The following is a 6,000-nucleotide window of genomic DNA, read 5'->3' as shown; positions in this document are numbered from 1 at the left end:
CTGTCGCGGCATGCTACCAGTGTTAAGGACTGCGATGGAGCTCCGTATGCCACGGCAAACTGGCTGACACTGACGGCGGCGGTGCACAAATGCTGCGCAGCTAGCGCCATTCGACGGCCAACACCGCGGTTCCTGGTGTGTCCGCTGTGCCGTGCGTGTGATCATTGCTTGTACAGCCTTCTCGCAGTGTCCGGAGCAAGTATGGTGGGTCTGACACACCGGTGTCAATGTGTTCTTTTTTCCATTTCCAGGAGTGTATATTACTAAACGACTAACACGAATCATAGTTCATAATGCTCACTTCATAGTGCCCAGACCAGTTACAGGTTGCCTGTCTAAATGATTCTCTGGACAACAAGATTCGATTTTGAATATTTGATATAATAATTGACTGTAATAAAAATTTTCAGGTACTACACAATCTATTCATTAAGAAGCACAACCCACTGCAAGAGGTTTTTATACAGTAAGATCAATAAGGCAGACCAAACCGTTCATATTTCTTGAGGCAGCCAAACCCACGGTGCATAGACCCACCCAGTATTTGAGTGGGAGAGCGCCTAGTCACATACCTACACCAAACTTCTTGGATAATGGGAAATCTTTTCAAAGCTATTATCGTTGACACCTTCCACAAAATTAGGAAACGAATATAAGTTTATCGCTAACCACATTTTTGCTGTTCATGCAGTAAAACTTCAGCTTCAGGCATGACGGTTTAAATTATTACTTCTATACTCTATTCGTAACACACTTTGTATATGTTGTCCACTTATGCCGTTGAATGTACCTAGAAAATTAATCATTTTATGACACGAAGTTCAGGAGATGTGATGTTACTATATCAACCAGTGTTTCATAATGACACCGTCAGTGATTTCCAACCGTCAAATATTTATCACATTAACTCATTTATAAACTAATCAGATGTTGCAATCTGTTTCTTACGTGACATTTCATTCTTCAAAGAATCTTGGTTAGGGTGTGATGGTAAAAGGTAGACCGTCACAACTGTTTCTCCGCTGATAAATAGTGCGTTATTTAAGTTTAACTTCTCAAGAGAGACATACCCCTTGTATAGAGTGCGGTAAAGCTCTGTCTCACCCTTCGCCGTAGACAGAATTTTACGGAGCTTTTAATGAATAGAACTGTAAACAATCTTTCCGATGTTTGTAGCACGTGAAGACCCGAGTAAAGTGAGGCAATGAGCATCAACCAGGAATCCCAAGTACCTGAATTAGTTTTCGAAGTGCACCTTCTGTTAGTTGTTGTAAATGGGACTTGTCTCAACTTCATAAATCTATCATCATATTACACCCACAGAATCTATCAACGTATAATCAGCATATCCCATCTCCGTTTCAGTCCTCCTCACAAAACTCACCTGCTTTGGAGGAAATACTTCGGCAACGGTCCTTCACAACCCTCCATGCAATAACGATAGTGAGCGAAATCTATTCCCAATGTATTTTGGAGTGATAATAGAAGCTGATATACAAACAATAATCCCAGTTGAAAATATAATTCCTGTCATTACCATAGCACATCAGAAATATCTACGCCCCCCCCCTCCATCCCCGGTGAAATTGAGTCTCACACTTCATACTGTCTTCAAGCTCAACACATTTGTTATCCTCTCTCAAAAGTAAGTCTACATTTTTCTCCCACTTAGAAAGCCAAATTTAACAGTTTCATCAACCAACCTTCTCTGAATGACTGTAGAGCAGCAAACAAATACTGTCCTATTCCCTAACATGTTCCATTAACGCCACCAAATCTCTCCTGACGCTTGACTTCAAACAACATTGGTACATTCCTACTAAAACAGTCCTTCCTCGAATACTACTATTCGAAATCTGAGTGGTCTGTATATTACCGTCAATCCCATTCTGGTCTTCCATGGTGGAATCGTTATTATCTAGCACTGAAATGTTTCTTCCACCACTCAACCTTTCGTTAGTGGTCCAACGGAATAGATGACCCACAACAAATTTCTGTCAACGTCTACCATCGTCCTCTCCATTATGTCTCGCCTAATTATGCATCTCACAGAACTTCTCAGAAATTGACAACTAATTTTAACACCCAATCGACTCCCAAAATTTCAGTCTCTGAAATCCTGCAGCTTTAGGGCAATTTACACAACAAGCCGTCCCAAATGCCTCCAGGCAGTCTAATCTGACCGTTCCAATCTCGCTCCACGTTCTCTTGCCCTCTACAAAAACCCTATCATCACTATAGAATAATCATTGGCACAAGTGACTAGATACGCCACCGCCAGTTCAGAAAATGATCAAATGTGTGTGAATACCTAAGGGACCAAACTGCTCAGGTCATCGGTCCCTAGACTTGCACACTACTTAAACTAATATATGCTAATAACAACACACACACCCATGCCAGAGGGAGGACTCGAACCTCCAACGGGGGTAGCCACTCGAACCGTGAAAAGGCGTCTATGAGCGCGTGGCTACCCGGTGCGGCTACTGAAATGGTGTCTTCAACTATTAACACAGGTGAAAGTCTCTCGTGGCGTACTGCTGCCTCCACCGGTATGCGCCCGAGGCACGGTGCATGTTTCTGGCAGATGTTCGTTTGGATGATGACACATCCGGACGGCGCTAACGACCTGCTCTAACAATCAACGTAATTCATACGATCAGTCGACGTGTTTCCATTGATCTAGCACCACGTTTCGATGATCGTAAATTACGATGTCTTTAGGTGAACATAGTAACACGTAAGTATCGTCTGTTTGGCAGGTCCCTGTTCAAAAACGTGCGCTGCATGGTTTGCTCAAAACATAGTATGAAGGCTTTCACGACCGGATGACATATCTTCTGGTAAACCTTCCGGGATGCAAGGTCGTGGTCCGTGAAACTCTTCAGCTCCTAACGTTTCGTCCAGAACTGCGCTGGACATCTTCAGAGGGGTGTTTCTCCTCCAGTGAGTCTTGCCGACGGCACTGGACGGCAATGACGTCAATTGCCCTGCTTTAATCGTTTGGTAAGCTCTCTTGATTGCTTCAATATTTCACAACTTCAAAGTTCAGTCGCTCTTTCCGCAATGACAGTAAACAGAATAGTTACACTTGTGTCCAACTTAGGCTTTCTAGCGACACTGTTTAGTCTCTATTATGAATTCATCTCTCCATCGCCATGATGTAAGTCTGCTTTGTTGTAGAGTCAAGCGCTCAGCTCTTACGGGGTGTTGCAATAGCTTTTATGTTTGCTGCTGCACCACCGGCGATTCTTTCTCGCTTGAATTTCGCTTGGCTGTGGACCCGCTCTGTTGTGCCTCTGGCGTTGCCGGGAAGATATTCCAAATATTTCTGGTTGCACCAAATTTACTACTCTGCTGTGCAACAGATCTATCCCTGTTCTGCACATAGCACACAATGCTGTGAAATGCTTTAATGACCCTCCGTCGTTAGCGTTTTCTTACGTCCAAGAAGCGGACCAGCAAAGTGCACCACACTCTGTTCACGAGAAACACCCCTATACCTTAATACCACATTCACAACACTTCGCTGTTGGCACTGTATATTATGACAGGTGACATTATCCAAGCATTCGCCAAAAACAAATCTTTCCCTCGGATTTCTAGTTGGTGTAGCTTGAGTCATCGCTTCAAATAACTAGTTCAAAATCATCCACTGTCCCCTGGCGTTGCTCTTTATACCACCTCAGGAGTCGCTCATCACTGATTACGGAATTGTGTGGCTTATGAGGAGCTGCTCCACATTCCCTTTAACTTTCTACGGACAGTCATTGTGCTAGATAGCATCCTTCCGATGATTTCATGCAATTTTTTACAATCATCCTCCTTAAAGCTCGGCGGTTCCCGCGCATCAGTTCAGGAGAACTTCCTGGTCATTGTTTTGCCATGCCTGTTCTTTCGTCTCTTTGACTATCAATTGTAGCTCACCTGTTGCACGTTCGAGGAAAATTTCGATACCACCATAATCTAGGATTATATGACTGTACTCGTCTTTCCAAGAGCCTTCGGATACTGTATCGAAAATTACGTCTTTCCTTTTTAAGTAGTTCACACTTGCTCTAATATATCGTTTGAAATGAGTGTCAAGTGGATTAATGTCCACTTGCGAACTACGTACGACTATGTCGAAAACTTCGTTTTGAAGTCTTCAAATGTAAACGAAATAAGAACTGTGCAAATTTTTGGTAATTTACTCTGTATAGCTAAGGAGCCACGGAAGGCAGTGAACAACAATGCTGGAGATCTTACAACCAGTATTTAAGAGAGATTCTTTAGGGGTGATTTATAGACTATCTGTTTTTCCCCTACATTAGTTGCAATCACACACAAATTAACAGTCTAGTATTATCTACTCTAAAACTCATGCTTCGTACCAGATTGAAACATTTAGAAAGGACACAGCTGCACTCTGTAGTTCAAAGTTTCATCCTCATCTGTTGCTATTTACGTCCTTGCAAGTCTCCAAACCACTGTCTGCGACGCTAATACTGTTACGCACCTCACACGGATTTTTACTCAGGAACAAAGAGCCGTTTTAGCGTAATTTAGCGTGAGTGCTAACGACATCAAAACAGTGTTCTTAACAGAGAGCAGCAGTTGAAAATGAGAACAAGTAACCTGAGTTGTTTTAACTGAAGCAAGTGCGGACACGAGGGGAATAAATCTGAAAATCTGGTTGTTCAGTAAGGAGGTCTTAAATAAGAACTGAACGCCTGCAGTCGTCCTTAGGTTTTATGTTTATCTTTATGTAGTTCGTATTTCAGGTTAATAGTCAATTTAGCTCAGAGTTCTCTTAAATATTTATCGTTTCCTCCGCGCTACTGGGCCATCCCTGAAGTTCTGGAGGAATTCCAAGTCAATTTCGCACAAGTACTGAATACATCTTGCGATATCCAACGCAACAGCCTTGCATAATGCATAACGTTCTCTCTGGAATGCAGTGAGCTAACTGCCGAGAGAAACGTGTTTGTGTTTCTAAATAAAAACACAGATTCCGAGTGAAGGTACGAGCTGTTTGCAAATCTTATTCCTGGTGTGGATATACGAATCCCACCATCCCTATTGCCATCACTCTAGAAAATTTTAATTACTTGTAATGACATCTGTAAAAACATAGTTTCAGGTTTCTTTAATTTATTATTCGTAGGATCTGTAAAGAAATTTTCCCCACAAAAAGAGAATCGAAAAGCGAAAAATATAGTGAATGAATGGACTTCTAAACACTACAGTATACGCAGAGTAAAATTCTGTAAAAAGTATCAGAATATGTTATTAAACACTACAGTGTACGCAGAGTAAAATTCTGTAAAAAGTATCAGAATATGTATTTAATAATCTGATTGCTCGATTACTACAGTGCAATTGACTGCCACTGAAAGTTTTTCTTAGTATACAAACTCCTTAAATTTCTGTTAGTACTGTGAAATGGAGCTATCATATACATTACGATAAAATAATCTCAATAAATCGCTTTAGTTAGAGATGTTGTTGTTGTGGTCTTCAGTCCTGACACTGGTTTGATGCAGCTCTCCATGCTACCCTATCCTGTGCAAGCTTCTTCATCTCCCAGTACTTACTGCAACCCACATCCTTCTGAATCTGCTTAGTGTATTCAATCTCTTCGTCTCCCTCTACGATTTTTACCCTCCACGCTGCCCTCCAATGCTAAATTTGTGATCCCTTGATGCCTCAGAACATGTCCTACTAACCGGTCCCTTCTTTTTGTCAAGTTGTGCCACATACTCCTCTTCTCCCCAATTCTATTCAATACTTCATGATTAGTTATGTGATCTATCCATCTAATCTTCAGCATTCTTCTGTAGCACCACATTTCGAAAGCTTCTATTCTCTTCTTGTCCAAACTATTTATCGTCCATGTTTCACTTCCATACATGGCTACACTCCATACAAATACTTTCAGAAACGACTTCCTGACACTTAAATCTATACTCGATGTTAACAAATTTCTCTTCTTCAGAAACGCTTTCCTTGCCATTGCCA

Source organism: Schistocerca cancellata, chromosome 2 (assembly GCF_023864275.1).
Source record: "Schistocerca cancellata isolate TAMUIC-IGC-003103 chromosome 2, iqSchCanc2.1, whole genome shotgun sequence".
In the NCBI taxonomy this organism is placed as follows: Eukaryota; Metazoa; Arthropoda; class Insecta; order Orthoptera; family Acrididae; genus Schistocerca; species Schistocerca cancellata.
The sequence above is the reverse complement of the archived record's forward strand: the minus strand, read 5'-3'. Positions refer to the sequence as shown.